The sequence below is a fragment of the Chionomys nivalis genome, chromosome 7, assembly GCF_950005125.1.
Source record: "Chionomys nivalis chromosome 7, mChiNiv1.1, whole genome shotgun sequence".
Taxonomy (NCBI): domain Eukaryota; kingdom Metazoa; phylum Chordata; class Mammalia; order Rodentia; family Cricetidae; genus Chionomys; species Chionomys nivalis.
Window position 1 is genome coordinate 9,553,930 of NC_080092.1, and position 26,337 is coordinate 9,580,266.

Below are 26,337 nucleotides of genomic sequence, written 5' to 3' on the forward strand. Positions count from 1 at the left end.
ACAAAGGACCCCAAGGAATTGAGATTTCCCAAGGGCCTCATGCAGATGGAAGGAAAAGAGGAGGGGCTGGAAACAGATGCCACACAGTTCCAACAACTTGGGCAGCACCACACTTGACCAGTTCTGCTTAACTGTGCATACCTGTGCCCTCTATTTAAACCTAAGCCTGACAGGACCCTGGAAATGGACCTGAACTGTTGCTGAATCTTTCTGTTCCACTTCCAGTACGGCCACACAGAATAAACACTTCTCTATTTATCTCCACAACTTGTCTATTTAACCAGCATATCAATGGTAGAGCCTCTCTTTAGGGGCCAAGGGCCAGGCTCCAATCCTAACAGCTCTGATTACAGGACCTGGTCTGGGTCCTGGTCCAGCCTGGGCACCTCTGTCATCCTCGCTCTCTGGGGCTGTATCTGGACCATTCAGCAAACACAGCCTCTTCCCCCACTCCCTACTCAGCTCTGCCACCTCATGCCTCCACAGGACTAGAAGTCCACCAGCCCCTGTAGCAGCCTCACAGTTCCCTGCTGGCCCAGAGGGAACAAAGGCAGAACTGCTGGGTCCTGTGGCATGGGACACCCAGCCACAGCCAGACGGCTTGGCAGTTGCACTGTGAAATCAGACAGAGAGGAAACACGAATAACGATTGTTGTTTGTCTGAGGACATTTGCATGGTAGTTGTCCAGGCCTGTGTAGGTACAGTCACAGTCTCCAAGTAGGGCCAAGGTCTAACTCCAGGTAGGAGCACAAAAGTGTGAGAGGCCAACTCCCAGGTCCCCGAATGTAAATCCCGCCTCTATCACTTTCTCCTCGCTGTCGGGCCGTAAAAGCACACTTCAGTTTTGAGAAAATCACTCCCTCAAAGCTGCAGAGGCAGCAAAGAACTAAACAGCGATAACAAAATGTCAGTGCTCATAAAACTATACTGTCATCCGCTCTTTGCCTCCTTACATATAGGGACACCCGGAACCTCACCAATCTGGAGTCACAGTGCAGAAATAATTAAACGAGAGCCGGGGACCATGGTGCACACCTGTAAACCCAGCACTCAGCCCGGGGTGGGGAGGGGAAGTGGAAAGAGGATCAAGAATTCGAAGCCAGGCTGGGCTACATGAGACTTTATTTCAATGTACACCCTGCAGGCTGGGGATGCTGTTCAGATGGTTAGAGCGTTTCCCTAGCACACAGGAGGTCCCGGGTTCTGTCCTCAGCACAGCACTTAGAAACACACCTGTGATGACACACGCATGTGAGGACACACACCTGTGATGATACTTGCCTGTGATGATACACACCTGTGATGATACACACCTGTGATGATATACACATCTGTGATGATACACTCCTGTGAGGATACACGCCTGTAATGATACACACCTGTGATGATACACACACCTGTGATGATACACGCCTGTGATGATACACACCTGTGAGGATACATGCCTGTAATGATACACGCCTGTGAGGATACACGCCTGTGATGATACACGCCTGTGATGATACACACCTGTGATGACACACGCCTGTGAGGATACACGCCTATGAGGATACACACCTGTGAGGATACATGCCTGTGAGGATACAAGCCTGTGATGATACACACCTGTGATTGATGATACAAGCCTGTGATGATAATAAACTCCTGTGAGGATACACGCCTATTATGATGATACATGCCTATGATGATACACACCTGTGATGATACACGCCTGTGATGATACACACACCTGTGATGATACACGCCTGTGAGGATACACGCCTGTGATGATACACACCTATGAGGATACACACGCGCCTGTGATGATACATGCCTGTGAGGATACATGCCTGTGATTCATGATACACGCCTGTGATGATACACGCCTATGAGGATACACGCCTGTGAGGATACAAGCCTGTGAGGATACACGCCTGTGATTGATGATACACGCCTGTGATGATAATACACTCCTGTGAGGATACACGCCTATTATGATGATACACACCTATCATGATACACACCTGTGATGATACACACCTGTGATGCCAGCACTAGGAGGGTGGAGGCAGGAGGATCGGCTTGCTTTGCTGCTGTACTGATAAACACCACGACCAAAAGCAATTTGGGAGGAAAAGTTTTGTTTCACCTTACAGTTTCTTCCAGTTGATTGTGCAGGGAACCAGGACAGGAACCCGGAGGCAGGAACTGAAGCAGAAGCCATGACTACTGCTGCCTACCAGGTTCCTCAGCCTGCTTTCTTACACTGACCACAATGGGTCCGGTCCTTCCCTGTGAGTCACCAGTCAAGAAACTGCACCACATCTGCCCCAGGCCAGTGTGATGGAGGCTCCTCAGTTCAGACCCTCCCTCCCAGTTTGAAAGGGAACAATACCAGCTCCCCTCTACCCCAAAACCAGGGTCTCAGAACAAAGGAGATTTTTTCCCCCAAAGGAGCAAAGGGTAGGGAACAGGAGACAAAGACAGGAGCTAGAGGACAAGGGAGAAGGGGGAGGAGTTTTGTCCCAGAGGGACAAAGGGCTGCCTCTGGGTAGAGAGGAGACAGACATGACCCAGAGGCAAAGAGTTTATAAAGGTTCAAGGGGGGAACCCTGTATTAGGATGAGGTGTTTGATTTTAATTGGGCATGTTAATTAGCTGAGCCAAAGGGGGCTTTTGATTGCTGGACCTTGGTTGTCAGCCTCAGAGGGAGGAAGTAGCCAAATAAGGGAATAGACTTTGATGGCTAGCTTTAGAACTAATCTGAGAGAGAGAGAGAGAGAGAGAGAGAGAGAGAGAGAGAGAGAGAGAGAGAATGGGAGAAGGGCACGGCCTGCCAAAGCCATATTTGCCATGCTCTAGCTGGCCAGAGTCCCTTCACAGTGGACCCTAATTTGTGTCAAGTAGACAAAAACAGCCAGCATAGCTGTCTGAGGCTAACCTGAGCTACATGCGACCCTGTCTCAAACAAACAAAACAGTGGGACTCGGCAGCAAGCTGGCTCAGGGAGCCTAACAACCTGAGCTGGATGTCTGGGAGCCGCATGGTGGAAGGGAAGAAAACAAACTCCCACAGGTTGTCCCCTGACCTCCACACAAGCTCCATGACACAAGTAAGTGTACACACACACACACACACAATAAATAAGTAAAATGCAATTTTTTTTAATGTTAAGAAAGAAAGAAAAAAGCCTGCTCGCTCTGCACCCAATTCAAATGTGCATGCAGTAACATCAGCCCCCGCATTTTCAAAGGACTGAAGCGTAGTTGAATAACAGCAGAATTGAACTATTCAAGCATCTTTTGAAAAATAAAAGATGTGACTCCCTCGGTCACCGCATTAGCTGCCATTCTCTCAAGCACTGAGTCTGTTAACTCTTTGAAAGCTGGAGTGGCAGAGGAGGACTTGGCTGGGAGCCCATGGGCAGCAGTCCAGAGAGAGGCTCCTCAGCAAGCCAGGGCTGAGTTTGCCTCCCAGGGGTGTTCATGTGAAAACGCAGGGGACATGTGGAGGTGGCAGATCTCGGGATGAAAATACTAGGGGCACGCGTCCAGACACAGCTGAACTCCTGTAGACCCAGGCACCCACATAGGGCAGGCCACATCAGAGTCATCTTCCCTGGAGTCCCGGGAGAGGACACGTGGAGTGGGGATGGACTCACTTCTCTGTGCTCGGTTCTCCTGTTCCTTGGCTAAAGGGCACCACAGATCAGGCCCTCAGGGCTGAGAGGCAGTGAGGAGAGATTAATAACAACAATCACGCACAGTCAAGGAGCCCGAGCTAGACAGACGGCACCTGGCCAAAAACTGAAGTATGTGCATTATGGTTCCAGATTTACAGCCATTTCTGGGAGGAGGCAACAGGATCAGGGCTGAGCAGTCCACATCACAAGATACCAGCCAGAGTCAGTGCCTCATGTGACCCACAGACAGACCATCGGCTGTAGCTTCCACTGGGAACTCCTGAGATATGTAGGCTCCTGGACCCCAACAAGTTCCCAAATCATGAGCAACTAAGAGTTTTAGCCGCAACCCTGGAGACAGCCCTAGTTCCTAAGCAAACAAGAAGTGCGTGTTAATTGTCTGCGTGGTCATAATGGTTTGCATCTCCAGAGGAACCAGGGAGATGGGGGCTGCCTCACCATCTACTAAATTCCCTGGGGTAGAGAAAGACTAGGTGACAACAAGGAAGTAAAGGACAGAATGCTCTATTCTTTCCCTCAGACCCCTGTCCGCGCTCTCACTGCGTCTGTTTCATGCTATGGGGTGACTGACTCCTGACTCATGGCTTGTGCCACCTCTCCTGGGGATCCTGGCAGAGTGGGGGCAAGCTGCGCTTCCCAACTGTCTCATCAAGGAAGGGAGTCCTTGCTGTCAATGCCAAGGACCACAAGAGTTGTCCTGCCCCCTCCAGAAGCCCCAATGCTAACATTTCTTCCACAAGTCTAAAATCTCTGGCTTTTTTGCACTTTCCAGAGTCATTCCCTTTGTTTGGTTCTGCCGTCTGGTTTTTGTGGGTTTAGACTTGGGGTTCCATGCATGCTAGACAAGCACCCTATAACAGAACTACACCTCAGCCCCACTTGATGCCTTTTTAATTACAGAAATAATGCCTAACTTTATCACCGATATATAAATGTTCAGCAAGTTGGGCCTAAGAAATGGCTCATCAGGTAAAGGTTCTTCCTACCAAGGCCGGTGACCGGAGTCCAATCCCTAGAACTCACAGGGTAGACAGAGAACACTGACTCCCAGAAGTTGCCCTCTGACCGCCACACACTCACTATTTGGAGCACATGCCCACCCCCCCTTCCTACCACAAAATGATAAATGACAGTTATTTTTCACCATATTTGATAAGTAGCAAGAGTATGAAAGTGAACATGTGATACATGAGATGCACCCAAGTTGAGCTCAGCACATAGTGGGTGTTGGAGTCCAGTTAGAGGCTGGGTGTGAAGCTGGGACCCCGTGTGTGCAGAGCCCTAGACACTCTCCTTGCAAACATGGTGAATTTAGCATGACCTTGACTGCACAGCCTGGATCCCACAGTTTCCTTGGGCAATCAATCTCCCTACCTAGGGGTTACTTTAAGGAGTGGATGTGTTCTCATTCTTCTCCAGCTCTCTAGACCCACATGCAGGTAGGTGGCACCACTATGCACTGGACCATCCCCCACAGCTGGTCACTTCCTTCATGTCCACTGTTCCTCTGTGAGCCAACATGTCTGCCGTCAACGTCAAAGGCAGCTTGGCAGTCATCTGGGAAGCTGAGCAGCCAGCCCAGGGCGTGAAGAAGGGTGAGGAAGCTTGCCACAGCCTCTGCCAAGGACGGAAGGATGATGACAGTTTGGGCCATGTTCAAAATGAGTAATTGTCCTCAGCCTTCTCAGAGCGGAGGACCACTTCCTGCCACAGCTGTTGAGTCCCTCATACAGAATGTCCCAGAACTACCCACGGTGCGGCCAGTTCAGGCCCAAGGTGCCTACTGTGGTCTGTCCCCTCCCTCCAGCACCCAAGGGCCCATTCTCTGGGGCAGCCCAAGGATAGCTGCCCAGCCAGACCAGGGCAGGTAACCCACAGAACCTCCGCCTCAGAAACCATGAGCCAAGCGAAACTCCTGCCTTTCATGCGAACTAGATCTGGTTACTGCAGCCCAAGGCAGGCTCTTACCCCCTGCTTCCTTATTAAAATAGAAGCAGTTGTTGAATATTCCAGAAAGCTCCTCCACCTCGGCAACTGCAGGCTCTCTGCACAACTGTCTCCTGATGTGAGGGGTTTTTTTTTTTTTCCTTTTAGATGTTTTTAGCATTTCCCCCCTGAAATTGGCAGGCAGTGCAACATGGTGCTGCTGTCAGTTCTCACCGTGGGAGACTATAGAAAGGGAAATGCAAAAAGGTCATTATGCTTTAAAATGAGTCTTTTTTTAAAAGCAAAAGACAGGAAGGAAGCTGTCTGGAGAGGCTTGTGGCCGTGGGAGGAGCAGCCTTTCCTACGGCTCCCCCAAGAAGGCAATCCTGATGCCAGGTGTGCGGGCTTGCCATATTGGGTCTCTGCACACACACTTTCTTCCACCAAGCACGCTCAGAGCATGTCCCAGCAGGTGGGGACAGAAGGTCTGGGAGGCCATCAGTGCTGTTCCCAGAAAAGCGGGTAGGTCCTCAGCACCGCCCCCTGTCTCTCAATCTCTGTCAATCTCCCAATCGTTTTAGCCTCTGCTATGGAAACCTCTAGGAAACCCTTGACAATGAGGGAAGGGAAGGAGTGGAGGGAAACCTTTTCCTCCGGCCCAGGAATGTCCCCCAGCTTCACAAAAGCTCAAGCCAGGCCATGCCTGGGATGGGATTTAAATGCTGACTACCCAGTGGGGTAAGACTTGGAAGCAGAGCTTGTCCAGCAAGGGTCCCATCCCAGGAGAGAAAGAGGAGAAGAGGGTGGGACACTGGGGTGGGGATAGAGGAAGGAGAAGGAGAGAGGGAAGAAAGAAAAGCAAGGGGGAAGGAGTGGAAAGCAAAGAAAAAGAATATGTTCTGTCTCTCAAACTGCCATGGGCACGGGTCTGGCACAGGTTAAGGTGACCCAGGCAAATTAGCATTCACCAATCTCGCCTCTTCACATATGATGAATGAGAAGCAGAGAGAACCAAGCAGAGAGGCACCTGGCAGCTGGGAAACAGCAGCTCTGCTCCACCCTTAGCAAGACAGGAAGGATCTAAGCTCACACTCAGAACTGGCTCCAACCCGGCAGGACAGACACAGTCGTCCATGTGCTGCAAACACAGGGATATGAGTCTGGGCTGGACCACTTCTGTCCTCTCTTCCATCTCCTCCTCTACCATCATCCTAGAGGGCAGGGCTGGGATCGAGGGGGCTTCATGCAAATCGCTCCAGTGCTTAGGTTCAGAGAAACAGATACTGTTCCGATCTCATTCAAGGTTACTAGGATAAGACACCATGGCCAAGAGCAACCTGAGGAGGAAAGGGTGGATTTTACTCACATTTCTATAGAGCAATGCATCATCAAAGGCCCTTGGGGCTGGAACTGGAACAGGGCAGGAACCTGGATGCAGGAGCTGATCCCGAGGCCATGAAGGGGTGCTGCTTCCTGGCTTGCTCCCTATGACTTGTTCAGACTTCTTCCCTTTTGAACTCAGAACTACCAGGCCAGGAATGTCCTCACACATAAAGTGCTGGGCCCTCCCCCATCAATCATTATATGCTGACCTTATGGAGGGATTTTCTCAGTCGATGCTCCCTCTGTTAAATGACTCTAGCTTGTGTCAAGTTGACATGAAACTAGCCAGGATCATTCCCCACAGAATCTCTCTAATGTGAATGTCTAATCCTATCTAACTTCAAGGTCAAACAAAGGACATCTTTCCTATGTACTTCTTGGTCCTCTAAGGAAGGTCTGAAGTCACTGTGGACATCTTGGTCCTTCTTGTTCTCATGAAATCACGAGTGCCTTTGTAAGCAGAGTTCTCTATGCTTAACCTACCAGGCACAAGCTCAAGGAGAGTTGCACTGTGGCCTAGGGACATGGCACATAGGAAAAGCATCCACCTAGAGTCTCCCAGGGAGGCTAAGGTCATGGTTCAGCAGCAGAGTGCCAGCACCTACAGGGTGGCTCACAGCCATCTGTAACTCCAGTTCCAGGAGATCGAATGTCCCTTCCTGGCCTCTCTGGACACAAAGCATTCATGTGGCACATAAGCATACAAGCAGGCAAGATACTCATACACATAAAGTAAGAAGAAAATAATAAAGAAGAAGAAGAAATTATTTTAGAAGTCATAAACTCATTCCTCATGCTCTGGAGGCCAAAGTCTAAGACAGCGTACTTCAGATGGGCTCCATCCCAGGTCTCTCCTGGCCCTCCAGGGACCATCTGCTCCTAAAGTCCTCTTGGGGACTTCCCTCTGTGTGTGCATACTCTTGGAGTCTAGAGATGAATCTTCTTTGGGTTTTGTGTCCTTTGTTTTGCCCTGGAACTCACTAGTTAGCTCAGGTCAGACTAGAACTGTGACAGCCATCCTGCCTCATCCCCAAGTCCTGGGATGTTGGGTAGAAATGTCTTCCAAGCTGAAACAGTCCTTCCTTGATGAAAGCAGGAGGCTCATGAGAGTCAGAAATACACAGTCTTCCTGAAGCTAACATGATTCACAATGCCCCTGACCAAAGTTGTAAAAACATTAAACAAGGGCTACAGAGAGGAGACGTTCTAACAGCAGAGCTGCCTGCAGAGCATGCAGAGAACCCAAGCTTGCAGTTCTGTGAGTCGTCACACGTGTTGGGGTAGCTTAGTGATACAGATGCATCTGAAGCATCCTTGCTCCTATGAGAGACCCATGCTCCCGTAAGTGGCCCCAGTAAACTCACTGCTTCTCCAAGTCCAACACTGGTAGAATCACTTATTTGGTCTGTTGTCAGCGCCCTAACTGGGTGAGTAGTGTTTGTTCAGATCTCCCTAAAATAGACGCCCAACATCACAGCATTACAGGCGTGCCACCACACCCAGCCACAGCATTACAGGTGTGCCACCACACCCAGCCACATCATTACAGGTGTGCCACCACATCCAGCCACATCATTACAGGTGTGCCACCACACCTAGCCACAGCATTACAGGTGTGCCACCACATCCAGCCACAGCATTACAGGTATGCCACCACACCCAGCCACAGCATTACAGGTATGCCACCACACCCAGCCACAGCATTACAGGTGTGCCACCACACCCAGCCACAGCATTACAGGTATGCCACCACACCCAGCCACAGCATTACAGGTATGCCATCACACCCAGCCACAGTATTACGGGTGTACCACCACTCCCAGCCACAGTATTACGGGTGTGCCACCACACCCAGCCACAGCATTACAGGTGTGCCACCACACCCAGCCACAGCATTACAGGTGTGCCACCACACCCAGCCACGGCATTACAGGTGTGCCACCACACCCAGCCACGGCATTACAGGTGTGCCACCACACCCAGCCACGGCATTACAGGTGTGCCACCACACCCAGCCACGGCATTACAGGTGTGCCACCACACCCAGCCACAGCATTACAGGTGTGACACCACAGTCACCTCCAAACTTCTCTTCCTGAGGGAGCATTGCAAAGGTCAGCCATCAGGATGACCTCATTTTAACATAACCCCACTCTAAAGCTCAGTCTCCACACAGTCACTTTCTAAGGTGCAGGGTCAAGGGCCTCAACAGAGGAACTTAGAGACCATATGTCACAAGGCTTTGGTGACAAGCCAGGATCAGCTGCCCATCCTCCATAAGCCAATTAAAGTAGCCGCGTTGATAGTGAAAAGCAGAAGAGGAATATTTGTTCGGTGTGGCCACTGAAAAGAGAGATGGAGACTCAGTGACTTCTGAAGGATCTTGAAGAGGTTTAAATAGAGGACCAAGGATATGAACAACTAGGGAATTCCAGTCAAGGTATGGTCCCAGTCAGGGTGTGGTCCCAATCAGGGTGTGGTCCCAGTTAGGGTGTGGTCCCAGTCAGGGTATGGTCCCAGTCAGGGTGTGGTCCCAGTCAGGGTGTGGGCCAGTCAAGGTGTGGTCCCAGTCAGGGTGTGGTCCCAGTCAGGGTGTGGTCCCAGTTAGGGTGTGGTCCCAGTCAGGGTATGGTCCCAGTCAGGGTGTGGTCCCAGTCAGGGTGTGGTCCCAGTCAGGGTGTGGTCCCAGTCAGGGTGTGGTCCCAGTCAGGATGTGGTCCCAGTCAAGGTGTGGTCCCAGTCAGAGTGTGGGCCAGTCAAGGTATGGTCCCAGTCAGAGTGTGGGCCAGTCAAGGTATGGTCCCAGTCAGGATGTGGTCCCAGTCAGAGTGTGGGCCAGTCAAGGTATGGTCCCAGTCAGGGTGTGGTCCCAGTCAGGGTGTGGGCCAGTCAAGGTATGGTCCCAGTCAGGGTGTGGTCCCAGTCAAGGTATGGTCCCAGTCAAGGTATGGTCCCAGTCAGAGTGTGGACCAGTCAAGGTGTGGTCCCAGTCAGGGTATAGTCCCAGTCAGAGTGTGGTCCCAGTCAAGGTATGGTCCCAGTCATGGTGTGGTCCAGGCAAGGTATGGTCCCAGTTTAGATGTGGTTCAAATCAAGGTATGATCCTGCCCATCATTGGTTCATTGTTATTTTGCTCCGTTATCTCCACTGACAAGCTGTAAACCTCTTTCTAGGAGACAAGCTTCCCTGTGGCTGGCCCAGGCTTTTGGTTTGTTAGGGGATGTCTAGTTTCTTGAGGTTCATTGTTTCAGTAGGCTGATACCAGAATGAGGAGGCACAGTATCTCCCTAGACTACCATCATCCTTGCCAGACCAGCTACCACATGGCTAATACGGTCAGAGGACATTGCTGCTGTGTCCATAGGGCTCACCTGCAACTGGCCTTGTTCAGTGAAAAGACCACCATTGGCCCTCAGTGCCACAGAGAAAGTTGCCAGGTCCACAGCAGGCAGAAGCAAACCATGCCACCCTAAGAGGAGGTTGCATATAGCCAGGAAAAGCCTTTCCCTCTGTCCCCAGCATATGCAACTGTGCCAGCACACAGTAGGTGTTCAGTAAAGTGACTAGACGCAGAAACAGACCCACTGAGAAGGAAACTACATCTTGGCCCAGGCGGTGCTAACAGGAAACTGCTCAAAGCATCCCCAAGCTGTGACAGCCAATACCACTTCTCCTAGCATCCCCAGGCATCTCTGCTTCATCAGATGAAATGGCAGCTGCTAGGAGCAGAGGAGGAGGTAGTTATAAGAGGAGGAAGGGTGACATCACAGCTCCTGTGCTGACTCTAATCTACCTTTGGAAGCTGGTACAGTCGGAAAGAAAACTTAGCTCTTCAAGTGGTCCAGCTGAAGGTTCTCCCAGTTTGCCTGGGAGGCAACTTGGTGCTGGAAATGAGAGCTCTCGGACAAGTCAATGAACTCCTATGTATTACTCAGCCCTTTTTAAGGTAATTAGCCAATCCAGGTAGGTACCATGGACAGTGCAAGAGGTGCCCTGTGGAGGCTAGCTAGCCTGGCATCCTGCACAAAGCATGCTGCCAGTCAGTGTTAGTGGCCAGGGCTCTGTTCATCAGCTGCACATCACTGACTATCTCAAGAGTCCTTGGGGACCTTGTGTGGAAAAGGAGTGCTGGAGGTAGATAGAAACATGATCACATTATAAACACTGCCTTCCTTCCCTGCTTCTTCAGAGCTCTTGGGAACAATGTAGGGTGTGGGCTGAAGGCAGAAAATATGAAGGGATGGGCCAGGAAGAAATATCACCTGAACCACAAAATGTGTCATCCCAATGGGGTAGGCTTCCTTAATGGGAGACAGCCAAGCTTGGCCGTGTCAAATGCATAAGGAAACCCAGAAGCTTCTGATGAGATTTAAAATAAAGAATCAGGTCACTCTGCTTAGAGAGGTCACTGTGGGGCTGTGGCACCTAGTGACAGCTACTTCCTGGCCTGGTGAGAGGCCAGAAGCCTTTAAAAGATAACACTCAGGCTTTCGGGTTTTAGTCAGAATTCTGAAATGTGGATAACAGTGAGCTTTTTCAGAAGCTACAGACTGGGGCTTGTTAAATCATGAGGAGTAAAAGCCAAGGCAGAGTTGTAGAGTTAGATTGGCACATGGGAAGGAAGCTGGCTTTCCGCTGAAGTCTCTAAATACATGTCATTTTCTCTCACTGAGAAGGGAGGCTGATTCTCCTCGTGGCTTTCTACTCCAGGAAGGAAAAAAAAAAAAAAAAAAAAAAAAACAGGGAAGAGGAGGTAGGAGACACAAGCTCATGTGAGCCAAGTGGCCCACGGCACTGCAGAGCAATTCTGAATAAGTGCCGTGTGCTAACAGACTGTGACACCGGAGCACCCTTCACGGAACAATTCTGACTGATATTAATATTCAACAGGTGAGCAGAGGAAGCGGGAGATTTTCCTCAGACAGAAACAGGGTTGAAAAATGAAGGCGTGAGCAAGAGGAGAGATATTAGGGAACGCTGCTCAAGCCTTGTGTTTCGAGATGATTCCGTTGATTGCATTAGAAGGCATTATGCAATGACATCATTCAAACGGATAAGCCCCAGAGGTTAGATATGAGATCAGACAACAGCCGTTTATCACACAGTGCTGACAAAGGCAATGGTCGGGACGGATGTGTTATACAGTGCAGATGCCATTGGTGAGGGATTTCCTAGATTAGGCTCACGGAGGCGGAAAGACCCACTAAGTGTGGGTGGCACTTTTCCACGATCTGGTGGCCTGGACCAAAGAAAAAGGAGAAAGTGAGCTGAGCACGAGCGTTCGTCACCCTCATGACGGACAATCTACTGTCTGAGTGAGCTTCCTTGTGTCTGAAGGACCCCGTGGAACACGTGAGGGCTCACTGGAATAAGGGAGGGAAACACCTCTAGATCCACAGTTCATCTCACTGCTGGGACAAAATACGGGACCAAAGCGACGTATGTATAGAGGGAAGCTTTATCTTGCCTCCTAGTCTGGGGTACAGTCCATTACGTGGGAAAAGTCACAGCGGCAGGCACGAGACAGCTGTTCACCCAGAAAGCAGAGAGACAGATGCTGGTGCTCAGCTCACTTCCTCCTTTCCGTTTGGTCCAGGGCTCCAGCCCAAATAATGCCACTCACTGTTAGGGTAGGTCTCTCTATCTCAATTAGCCTAATCTAATAATCTAACTTAGCCTCGTAGAAATGCCCAGGGACTGGTTCCCATGGTGATTCTAGACCCTGCTATACCAACAATCGAGATTACCCATCCCAAACCTTTGACCAGAGGTCAGAAGAACACAGTGTGGCTCATCTCACGGTACAGTGTCCAGGTGCAGAGTGTCTGTCCCCTTGCTGATGTTTGACTCTGACAGAGCCTACTCTGCTCCTGTCTGGATGTGGCATCGTAAGCAATGTGCCTCCTCTCCTTGGGCTCAGTTCCTTCACCATTATAGAGAAAGTGAAAGCCTCTGCCTTAGGATGCTGGGAATTAAATGGAAGGGTATCTGCAAAGTGTAGAGCACAGTGATTGGTGCACAGCAAACCCTTACTACGCTATAGCCAGGGTGTGCTCTATCTCGTGCCAGTTAGATTGGAAAGAGCCAGGACATGGGGGAAAGCATCCAACACTCCAAAGAGGGTCGGTGTCTCTCCGTGTTCTTATTTTTCATCACATGTATGTATGTATGTATGTATGTATGTATGTATGTATTTGTGTGTGTGCATGCATGTAGACTCATACACACCACAACATGTGTGTGGCTGTCAGAGGACAACTTGCAGGAACTGGTTCTCTCCTTTGACAACATGGGCTCCAAGAGTTAACCTCAAGTTCTCGGACTTGGCAGCCTTCCCTGTGTTCCTGGATCCCTGTGTCCACATGGCAGATGCGGTTGACACCCATATCTCCTCAAGCCTTCAAGGGATATCTCCTCCTACCCCAGTAGGTATTTACGTCAAGTGTCTCTCTGCCTAAGAGCACCACTGAGCATGCTTGGCACACGTTCTGGAAAAGCCGGAACCTGCCAAGTGAAGCACCTGGAACTACCCTCAACTGTAAATGACAGGATCCACTGGGGCTCAGGAGCCATGGTACTCAGGAGTGCCCCGTGACCCTTCTGAGCCCCAGTCCCACGAGGGCCGACTGCTGCCCAATGTTTTCCAGCCTCCTTCCTTACTCCTCTTTCTTCAATGTGCAGCCACCCCCTCCGAGCATTAGAATTCTCACCTGAGGGGTGCTGTGTCCTTGGGGAACCCATATCGTGACCATCCAAGTGGAGCTCGCTTCTCCACATCTCATTGACCAAGATCTGCCACTGTCCTACTGGTCTATGAGGAGAGACCTCAGACAGCAGCATTTAACCCTCTGCGTTCAGGCCCCAACTCTATCACTCACTAGTTAGGAAGCCCATTAACCTCTTCCCTTTATGAGATTTGATCACCCCACCATTTTGTAAATGATGTCGGAGAAAAGAAACAGGTACTCTGCCACTGGGCTGCAGACCCATCTCTAAAGCGACATATGCCCCATGGGGAGATGTCATAAGGAGCTGATAACCCATCCCTCTTAATGGCGCAGCTGCAGCTTCCTTGAGAAGTAGGTATCCAGAGATTTCAGAGATGCCTGGAAAAAGGAGCACTTGGTGCAGGGCTTCAAAAGAGCAGAATTGCAGAACTCAGACAGGAGAAGATTTTAGGGAGAGAACGACGGAGCCACCAGCAAGCTCTTCTCCCTCGGGACACAGGGGGATTCTGTTCCTTGCATCCAGGGCCGAGGGAGCCAGCTCTTTGGCTAAGACATATTTGTCACTGGCTGCCGGTAGCTAGAACTAGAATATTCTTCAGTTTGTTTTCTCAGAAAATGAGTGACAGCTACACAGCGACTTCTGAGTCATGGGGAGAGAGAAGAAGCAGAGCGGGGATGTGCACGAGCGTCCCTGCCGTCCTCCCTGGGGACTGTCAGCACATCTGCATCTCAGACCTGCACAGGCACAATACAAAACTTCTGGAAGGAGTCAGTCTCCACACCCGTGAGGGAAACTTGAAAAATTAATGAAGCTATGAACAACCTGAGGACCAATACCGTTCTTTCCCCCCTGTCCTTTCTTTTAAAACATTTCCCAACTCTTTCCTAATTAGGGGCTCTGGTGGCTGGATCTGTGGCTGATAACCTGTGTTGAGGAATTGCTGGGGGAGGAAGGAAGAAGCTCCATGTTGGCTTTGGCTTCCCTTGGAAAGTGACTGTGAGCTGTAGAAAAGGCCCTTTACCAAACGGCCATGAAAGCCAGCAGAGAGCCATGGTTCCAGCAGAGAGCTTAGCAGCATGTGCCGTCCACCCAGACCAGTGCCTTGGCAGAAACGCACAGAGGGGACCAGTCAAGAGACAGAGAAATAACGACCCTGGGAGCCCCAGGAAACCTGGGGGCACCATAATTCTGTGAACCCTGGGGAAAACGCAATGAACAAGACAGATACATCCCTGCTGCAGAGATGCAGGCATGGGGGACGGGGAGGGCGCACAGCCAGAAGCTGTGTAAGTCATTTCCTACCTGTGCAATTGATTAGTGCACGCAGATGCTTCATCTTAGGAGCTTAGAAAGGTGCCATCAATTGAGACCTAAGGGGAGGATTTGCCTGGGGGCGACAAAAATAGATTGTTTCAGACAACAGAGAGAGTCAGCCTGGAAGCCACAGTGTCCTAGGACCTTGTAAGGGACTGAAAGAAGGCTCTCCTGAAGCTGAGGATGGGAGGGTCTTAGTTTTGTGTCCGGTCTGTGATAAAACACCCTGACAAGGGCAGCTTAAGGGGAAAATATTCATTTGTCTCCCAATTGCAGGTTACAGTCTGTCATTGTGTAGAAGGCAAGGCAGCGGGAACTTGAAGCAGCTGGTCACATCAATCCACAGTCAAGAACAGAGAAAACCGAATTAATGAATGCTCACTCGTGCTCAGCTCTCCCTCTCTCTGCTCCCTCTAACACAATTCAGAATCCCCGGCCTTGGGGATGGTGCCCCCCACAGTAAGCGGGTCTTTCCATAGCTGTTAACATAATCAATCTTCACAGACATGCCTACAGGCCTGTCTGATCTAGAAAATCCCTGCGTGACTCTAGATTGTGTTAAACCGACAATTAAAACTAACCATCATAGGAGACAAAGGAAAACCAAGGAAGGAATGTAGCAGATCCTCAAAACCTTGGCCATAGTCTACCAAGAGCTCCAACAATCCTATTCACCTGTGGTGGTTTGAATAAGAATGGCTCCCGTAGGCTGATGTCTTTGAATGCTTAGTCGCCAGGGAATGGCACTATTTGAGAAAGATTAGGAAGTGTGGTCTTGCTTGAGTAGGTGTTGCTGGAGTAATGTGGCCTTGTTGGAGGTATGTCACTAGGGGGTAGATTTTGAGGTTTCAAATGTCCATGCCAGACCCATGATTTCTCTCTCTGCGTGCAGATCAGGATACAACTCTCAGCTACTTCCCCAGTGCCATGGCGCCTGCCCTGCCCCACCATGACGACAGTGAACTCACCCTCTGAAATTATAAACAAGCCCCAATTGAATGCTTTCTCTTATGAGAGTTGCCTTGGTTGGGGTGTCTCTTCACTGCAATAGAATTGTGACTAAGACATCCACAAAAGAAAAGAAAACAGAGTCACAAAAGGACATCTACACTCCTGCGTTTTCTACTGTTCTGCTCTTCACAGCTAAGAGGAGAGGATAAAGTCGGTGTGGCAAATCCATGTGACAGAATAGTACTTGGCCTTTAATGAGCGTACACTGTAACAAGCATGCCACAGATGGACCACAGCTCACCTGTGTTAGCATCAATATCACGGCAGCTCACCTGTGTGTGTTAGCATCAATGAAATAAAGCTCTCACAAAAGGCTGAGTAAAACTCCACTTACACAAGGACCTTATGTTTGTCAGACTCACAGAAGCAGAGAGCAGAGTGATGATGGCTGTCTGGAGTTGGCGGTGGAAGAGGGAAACGCCCCTTCTGTTAGGAGGGATCAGTTCTAGAGATGGCGACATAACACAGTGCCTAGAGAAAATAATACTGCATTGTTCACGCAAATGTTTAACAGGCTAGATCTTGTGTGAAAAGTAGATAGTGGTATTAAATTCAATAAAAAAAAATTAAGCAATGCAAGTGTGCCAGATAATTTTACACATCAACTTGACACATCCTAGAGCAGAGAAGCCTCCGCTGAGGAACCGTCTAGGTCAGGCCGGCCTGCGAGCATGTCTGGGGGAATTGTCTTAATTATTCACTGATATCAGAAGAGTCAGCACCATTCCTGAGCTATCAAGATGGGAAACCTAGACAAAGCAAACCAGCTTTTAGGCAGGGAGGTTGTATCCGTCTCCCTCGTGACTGTGGATGTGATAGGACTCGGTGTTTAAGCTCCTGCCCTCTCCTCCCTGAAATGGTGGACTAGAGCGTGGAACTGTGAGCCAAATAAACATTTTCTTCCCCTACGTTCCTTTCGGTCAGGGTGTTTCATCTCAGCAACAGAAAGAAACTAAGGCAGTGAGTTAGGCCACACACCTGACATCATTAATCTCTCAATATTAATTTGTTTGTTAATACTAATTAACTATTGAATATGGTTTTAACACTTGAGATCTTCATATTATGCCAGATGCACTGCTAAATTAAGTTGTTGAATATTGCTTGGGATATTAATTTATTTTAGTCTTATTAACGAAATGCTACTTTGGCATGATCTACCTGCCACCCTCTTGAGCCTCAGGGCACTCAGGGATTTTCATTACCTTGAATGGTGTGCTATGGCCACACTCTCCAACCCCTGGAGTCCCTTCCCGGGATCCCTGAGGGCCTCCCCTGTGTGTAAGAACTGTGCCTGCTCACAGAGACAATCAGGGAACCAAGGCAAGAAACAAATTGGGGGTTGGGAGATGCCCCAGGCAGTGATTATCACATGGGCATGAGAACTTGGGTTCAATCCCCCATGCCCACATAGAGCTGGCACAGCAGCATGGGCCTATAATCCTGGCACTGGGTAAGTGGAGACAGGGGGTCCCTGGAGCTCATTGGGCAGCTAGGCTAGCTGGATCGGTGAAGTTTAACTTCAGGAAGAGAACTTTCCTTGAAGAAACAAATAAGGTAGGAGGCTTGAAAGCTAACTCAGTGGTTAAATGTTTGCTGCTCCTGCAAAGGACCAGAGTTCTGTTCCCAGCACCCACACTGGGTGGCTCACAACTGCCTGTAGTTCCCAGCCCTGGGAATCCAACTCCCGCTTCTGTCTCTGACGATAGCTGCACTCACATGCACACTCGCACACAGATGCACATAGCTTAAAATATAAAAAATATTTTAACTTGGTGCAGAACAAAAATGGCACCCACACACATGCTCACATGCACCAATAGCACACACACATACAGTGCTGTCTTCTATAGGCACCCACACATAAGTTCACATGCGCATGAGTACATACACACACACACACACACACACACAATTAGAGCTATCTTCTACAGGCACACACACACAAAGAAACAGAGCCGAGAAAACCTGCAGGTGCACAAGACAAAGCATCTCCCTTGGCAGGTCAGCCCCAGGCGTCTTCCTTTCCATCCTCAAGCTGGCCTCAAGGGCATCACCTAGTGCAGCGACATCAGGTCCTATGCTCAGCTTTTTGTCACTACACTGACAACCTCAATTCTGGGACACACACCTGGTCCTGCCACATCCTGAGCTGCTTAGCCACGTTTTCCCCCATCACTAACAGCCTCTCCCCACATAAGAATGAAAAAGTCAAATCAGCACGGCCTTCCTGTCCAGCCACACTCTTGGGCCCCAGTGGCTCTCACAACCTGGCTTCTGGGCAGCTATCCAGTTGGCCCACTCCTTAACCTACTTCTGCAACCAAGAACCACTGGGATCCTTGGACAGCAGCTCAGCAGTGTTAGCATCTCTGCCTTGGGCACACTGACAGCCTCAACAGATAAGACCACATCTCCGAGAGCAATTGCACCGACCCCACGGGATGGGTTCAGATCCTGACTCTAACCTTTCACCTCTCTGTACTTAGTTACTCTTGTCATCATTGTGACAGAGCACCGGTGGAAAGAACTTCGGGTAGAAAGGATCTGTTTGGGCTGGCAGTTTGGAGGACGGCATTCCATCATGGCAGAGACAACAGAACAGACACCATGTCAGTGGGAGGGTATATCTGGGACACCTTACATCTTTATAAATGAGGAGGCAGAGGGAGAGAGAGCAGGAAGTTGGGTCATGTCATAACCCTAAAGACATCTCCTCCTGTGACCAGGAACAGTGCCACCATTTCGACACCATGTATTCAAACACAGGAGCCTGTGGGAAACACCTATGAAACCATAATAACCATAATATTCCTTGAACCCAGGAACTGTGGAGACTAAATAGCCATAAACACAGAGGACTCCGTGCAGAGGATGCGCCCTATGCAGGGTGCTGTTCTTGCTCTTCACAGTGCTTGCTATTCAGCTCTCTTCAGGCCTCTGCCTCCCCAGCTGTTGTAGAACACAGTTCTCTCAGCGAATGGCCCCCATCTTCCTCATATCAGCTGTCCCTGCCTGCAAAAGGCACCACACGTGGCTGTATTGACGACTGAGAGTCTTCAGAGAAGGAGGGGATGGAGATGCTCCCTCACCTGAGCCCACCCTGCCTTCCTGTACCTCTCCACCATTTGTAGACAATTCTGCCCTAATTGTACATAGTTCCCTGGGGGTGAGCTCTAATAGATCTGTGCTTTGGGTTATCAATGGCACCTTGTAAGGTGGGATAGACATTGCTGCTACCTCCTCAGGAAGGGAATTCTCGAAACAAGCACAGTGTTTCCTCTTGGTATGGATACCAGCTGGGTGCACGATTTCTCCCCATTAGTACAAGAAGGATTCCAGACTCGTCTTCCCCTGGACCACCCTCTTGTGCATTCACATAATGGTAGCATAATAACATGACATCACCAGTCACATGCTTCTTCAGAGCTAAGTGAGGGACAGGCAAGGACAAGAGACATTCTGGAATGTTCTCATCAAGCGCATAGATGACCAGAGAAGAGGTGTTGAGTGTGGAATGACTGTACTTTCATATAGGGAGGGCAACCACACTGCAGAGCTCTCTCATCTTCTGAATTCAGATGAATTGGTGAGCTTATTGGAGTCACCCATGAGAGCATGAGAGGGGGTGGCCACACCGTCAAAGATATAGCAGGGACAGCTCACAAAAAGAGTCCCTTCTAGGCCTGTCCCTCCGACCCCACAGTAAGCTATGCAGCACTAATCTTTGAGAGGGAAAGGGCCTGGGTGCAGATTTCATGACTATCGAAGGTTTTGGAACCTCCCCAGCCTCGAGTGCCCCACCCCTCTTCACAAGGGCATGTAAATAGGCCCAGTCTCCCCAGGTCTCCATGCAGGTGTCCAGAGCTGCTCTGCCTCAAGGTGGCAATATTCGTGTCTGACCCAGAGGGATGGGCTCCATATGGACCAATCAGCTGCCAGCCCCTCTTCAGCTCTCCCCATCCCTTGAGCTCTCCCAGGAAGCCCCCTTCCTGCTCCTGTTGCTCACAGTGGTTGCCTGTCACTACGGCACTAATCGGGGACCTATTCATCGGGAAATGTGAGTGGAGTTATGGATTTCCTACCACCCACAAGAGTCCAGTCTGGGGCATTGCACCCAGCCCAGGTGGCACAAAGGTGTGGATCACTCTGGCCAAGGAGCTACTCTGACCCAGCCCCCATATAGGTGGACAGGGTGGTGTGCTGACCCCACACAAACATGTGCCCATATTCCAACTGCAGCAACAGAATGGGGAGCAGAGATAGTGTGCTTCCTGGCCCCGGGAGCAGAAGGAGCCAGTCAGCAGCCCCGGGGAGGCAGCTCACTCTTCTCACAACTCACCTTGCAGCCTTCTCCCACCTGTCAGCAGCCACCACACTGGCCAGGCTGAGCCCTCTCTGCAGCTATAGTGGGAGGCAAAGAGCAAGGTCTCCAGACTGCCTCCGACCCAGGGGAGCCCACTGTTCCTCTAGAAGACAGTTACCTAATCCTCGCAGTGCCCTTGGGACAGCGGATGCCCTAGAGAGAATGTCTTCCTCATCTTCTGTGTGGGTGTGTTTTGTAAATTGCCTTCCTGCCAGAACATACGCTCTGTGATGAAGACAGAAAGAGAAAGGACGTGAGGCCTGGGCTGTGCTCAGCAGTAGAACATTGCCTTCGCATTCCACAGGACTCCACGCTCCATCCAAAATGCAAACAAATAGAAGACGACTAAGCAAGAGACGTCAAACATGAGAGCTAGCCTGCTGTGTGATGGTGGCACAGGCTCATCACCCCGGCTACTCGCAGGATGAGTCAAGGCTGGGCAATGACTCAGTGCGCAAGCACTTCCACACGAGCATGGGGACTGGAGTTCAAATGCCAAGAAGCCGTATACAGGCAGGGTCCCTCTGTCACTCAGTGTTCCAGTGGGGAGATGGGAAGCAGAAACAGGAGACTCCCCAGAAGCCCATGGGCTGGCCAGCCTGTTAAACACGGTGGCAGACAGCAAGAGACCCTGCCTCAAACAAGGAAAGTAAGAACGACACCCAAGGTTGTCCTCTGACCATCACACAAGCTCCACGGCAAGCACACATTCCCCACTCACTCCCATGGGCAAACACATGTAGCTGAGGCAAGATATCGCAAATTCAAGGGCAGGTTGGACAACCTTGTGAAGCCCTATCTCAAAATAAAAGGTGAAAAGAGAGCTGGAGCCATAGCTCAGTGATAGAGCCTTGCCTAGTATGCACAGAGCCCTGGCGTCGAGCCTAGAAATGAAAGTTAATAATAAAAATAAAGAAAAGGGATAGGTGATGGCTTGATCCGTAAAATGCTTGCTGCATAAGCATGAGGACCTGAGTTCAATACCCCAGCACCTATCCAAGCCTAGGGGACATGCTTGTAAGCCAGGCACTTGCAGGGTATGATGGTTAATCTTGGTTGTCAGCTTGACAAGATCTGGAATCAACCGGCACCCAAGACTCTGCATACTCCTGTGAGGGACTTTCTTGGTAAGATTATTTGAAACAGGAAGTTCCACCCAAAATGTGAGCTGCACCTTCTGGTGGCAGCCCACATAAAAGGACATGGAAGAAGGGAGTTTTGCCCTTTGCCTGCTTGCCCTCGCTCTCGCTGACAAGCCCATCTGTCTTGTTGCTGTGGGATTTCTTCACAGATATCAGAGCCAGTTTGTCGGCTTTCCAGTGTAGACTGCAAACCAGTAGCTCTTCAGGAATCCTCCTGACTGAAAGCTCCGATATCCAGCTTCCTGGACTGAGCAAGTACAGGATGCTTGGCCCCTGTAGTGTGAGACCCCATTGTTGGAGTACCCAGACAGCATCCTATAAGCCAATCTTGTAAAATCCAGGCATCTTCATTCTATCAATGTGCTGTCCCTTTTGGAAACCCAGACAGAAGTTGGAAACAGAAGGCTATCTGGACCTCACTAGCAAGCCAGCCTAGCCTAAAAAAATGAATAAATAAAAAATTTAAAGCAAGTCCTAGGACCCATCCAGAAATTCCATCTCAAAAGAAAAATAATACAGTTGATACCTACTGAGCAACTATACAACCAAAGTTGACATTTGGTGTGTGCATCCGTGTGTGTGTGTGCACGCACATGCACACACACACACACACACACACTGTCCCACACTCTCACCAATAAGGCCAAGATACTGTGAACAGAACTCTTAGAAAACATGAACCAAATAACTCTTCCATTTGTAAAACTGTTTCTGTCAAGTGTTTGGTCATAACAGTGAGAAAAGTATTTACAAATATTAAGGCCAAAAGGCCAACACAAAGGTCAGGAGAACTGGTTTCTTCTGGAGACTCCAAGAGGCCATCTGTTTCCAGCCTCACCCCAGTCTCTAATGACTGCTGGCCACCTTGGTGTCTGTGATGTTAGATTAATTGTCAACTTAACATAGTCTAGACTCACCCACGAGAAGAATCTCAATGAGGGATTGTCTAGATTGGGTTTCCTGTGGGTAATTCATCTTACTTACCTTCACTGAAGTGGGAAGAAGTTCCTTTAAAAGAATACTTCCTGATTCAGCATTAGCAGCAAAAACTGCATGGCTCCTTTAAGAGCCGGCTTCCTACTTCATGCTGGTTCTGTTATGGAGCACTTAAATGGGGTCTGTGAGCAGCATGTTACAAATTGCTTAATGGCGACACAGACCCACTGCATCCCTGGAGCTGGGGCAGTGAGAATGACTCACAGAGGCAGTGAACACACCTCCGCAATGGTGGACTAGGTGGGGCAAACAGGCAGGACCTTGGAGTTGGTTCTAGCCATGCCCACTTACTATTTTTTTAAAAAGGTGCTCCTGGTCAGAGAATAATTACAGATATGCAATAAAGATAGATTCAGACAAAAATAAACCTCTGAATGGATCACAATGTGTTTTTTAAAAATGTATGTAGGCTTGGGAAAGAGAAGGAAAAAAAGTATAGACAGTTAAAAAAAATAAAACAAATCTTAAAAGAGACAGTAAAAAAGTAACATAAAAGAGTACAGACAGTCATAGATTGAAGGAGTAAAGAAAAGTAAGCCATGCGAAGATGGACTATACACAGAGAGTCTGGATTATATGTATTATTGTGTTTTCTTTGAATGTTTTTGACTGCAGAGAGAGAGATTTAATTCTGAGGGCTGCTAAGTTAAACCGTGTGGGTGTGTGTGTACGTGTGTGTGTGTGTGTATATGTATGTGTATATATATATGTATATATATATATATTCTAAAGGTATATTGGCTTCAAAATTTGAGTTTAAGGATATGTTACTTTGGAAAAGAAGTTCTGCTTTTGTTTCTACAGAAGATGAGAACCTGTGAATTCCTTTCAAGCTAATATAGTTTGATGGAACAAGAGCCCCTAAAAGGTCTCCATGAACCCCTAAAACAACTTCACCCAACAAACAGCAGGAAGCAGTTTGGAGACAGTATTCCAAATTTCCAAAATGATTTCTTTATAAATGTTTATTTTCATTTAAAGGGGATTGATTATAAATGCTAAATGGTCACAGTCAGTTTCTTTAAAAAGAGGGAATGGATATGACATACAGATGAATACTTTGCATTGGTATGAATCTTGGTATATTGATATAAATTTAAAGTCAATTTTGTTCCACTGTGTATAAGTATTTCTGCTCTTGTTTAAGGTATTGTGTTTGTGCAGTTCATTTAAAACTATAATGTATATAAGAAATACAGATTAGTAATCATTTATAATAATCAAACTTTTAGTCATGTTAGTTAAATTTTCTAGATATAAAGAGACATATTTCAACTAGATAGATAATCTTCAACAGTTTAAAGACCTAAGGAATATGGCATTTAAAATGTTTTAAGAACTTGGACTTTTCTTGACTGTGAGACATGTCAGCTTCTGCCAGCATCAATTACTTCAGAGAGGTCAATGGGCATTGAAGAAACTCGTTACAGAATTTGCCTTCAATGTGACAAGGCTAGCCATTTGGGCAAGAAACTGCTCTTGAACTACTAAATGATATGCTGCATGAACTTGACATGCAGGACCTGAAGAAAAGTGAGTACTAAACTTTCCAAAAGATGAGATGGTCCTTCAGGGTTCCTGCTTCACAGAGGAAACTGCCAGACATTCTGCAAGACACAGAAGAAGGCAACTGATGAACTTTGCCATTATAAGGCAAATTCCCTGCTTCATGAAAAAGTCTACTAGATACTATGGGCCTGTAGGCTAAAGATGGATGTCCCAACATTACAGAAGAACTTTGGGTGATTGTCAGGGCAGCAAGATGTCTCTGTCAATTCTAGAACTTTGGAAGTTTCTTACAATGAACTTCCTGTTTACTTAGGCAATATTCTATCCTTCTGGGGCCTTTGAAGAGTTGAAGACAGATAGTTATAGTTATAGTTTTCCTTAGTTATGATAAAGGATAAATTAGATATAAAACTTTAGACTCACAAAGATGGAATAGATGATAGAGTATTTTCCGTAATTTGCCAAATGTAAATGGACTAAATATTGTAACTATAATTCTTGCTTGATAACTGTTTTGTATATGTAATTTTATCATGTTAAAGTTAAAATCTTATTCTTAATTAGACAGAAAAAGGGAGGTGGTGTGGGATGTCCTTCTGCATATATGTTACTTTTATTGGTTGATGAATAAAGTTGTTTAGGCCAATGGCTTATCAGAGTAAAGCCAGGCAGGAAATCATAACAGAGAAAGAGAGAGAGAGTAGACAGAGTCAGGGAGACACCATGTAGTTGCCAAAGGAGAAAGACACCAGGCTGGAACCTTACCAGTAAGCCACAGTCTGGTAGCAATACATAGATTAAAAGAAATGGGTTAATTTAGAGATATAAGAGCTAGCTAGAGCTGAGCAGTGGGTACACGCCTTTAATCCAAGCACAGAGGAAGAGTCAGGTGGATCTCTGTACGTTCAAGGCCAGCCTGGTCTACAAGAGCTAGTTCTACGACAGGCTCCAAAGCTACAGAGAAACCCTGTCTCAAAAAAAAAAAAAAAAAAAAAAAAAGAGCTAACTAGAAAAATGCCTAAGCCATTGGCCAAACAATGTTGTAATTAGTCTGGGCAGCCAGGAGACAAACAAGCAGTCTCCACTAATACTTACATGAGCCATGTGAGAATGGAGAAAGTGAGCTGAGAACAAATATGTATGCATGTTTTGCTCTCTTCTCCTGACTATGGACGTGATACTGATGGAGGAGGGTCATCTGTCTATGTGTTACTTTTATTGGTTAATAAAGAAACTGCCTTGGCCCTTTGATAGGACAGAAAATTAGGTAGGTGGAGTAGACAGAACAGAATGCTGGGAGAAAGAAGCAGATTCAGACAGATGATATAGCTCTCCTCCCCAAGATGGATGCAGGTTAAGATCCTTCCTGGTAAGCCACCATCTCGTGGTGCTACACACATTAATAGAAATGGGTTAATCAAGATATGAGAGTTAGCCAATAAGAGGCTGAAGCTAATGGGCCAAGCAGTGTTTAAAAAATACAATTTGTGTGTTGTTATTTTGGGGCATAGGCTAGCCAGGCGGCCACCAGGCAGGCAGCAGGAACTCAGCCCGCCTCACCTATTACATGATACAACTAATTCCCTCAAGCCCTGTCATTGTGACTTCTGCAACCCCGAGTGGTGAGCTGACATAAACGTGGTGTCCCATGTACTCAGTCATATGTACTTCACCACTGGAATGGTGAGCTGACATAAATGTTGTGTCCTATGTACTCAGTCATATGTACTCAGTACCTTGCTGTGATAAAAGACCATAATCAAGACAACTTATAGAAGGAAGGGTTTATTGGCTTATTTCCAGAGTCCATTATGGCAAGGAAGCATGGTAACTAGCAACAACATGGCAGCTGGAGCAGAAGCTGAGGGACAATGTCTCAAACTGCAATCAAGAAGCAGGAAGAGAAAAGTGGAAAGAACAAGAGGTTTTGAACTTCCAAAGTCCACCCCTAGTAACATACTTCTCCCAGCAAAGCCATAACTCTTAAACTTCCCCAATAGCACCACCAGCTGGGGTCCAAAAGTTCCAATGACTGAGCCTGCGGGGGACATTCCCACCACAACATCTGAGCTGCCTTTGTCGTGGTATCTTCACCACAGCAGGATGAAAAGCTTAGATGCATCCTTTCCCCCTCTGCCCGTGCCATAAGGCTCCTCCCCTGCCTCTGGGTGTCTGGGCTCCTTCTCCTTCCTCTTACGAGAATACCAGACCCTGTGTTAGGCACAGCCTAAGCCCAGACAGTATTCACATAGCAGTGCCCACCAGCCAGTACCGGACAT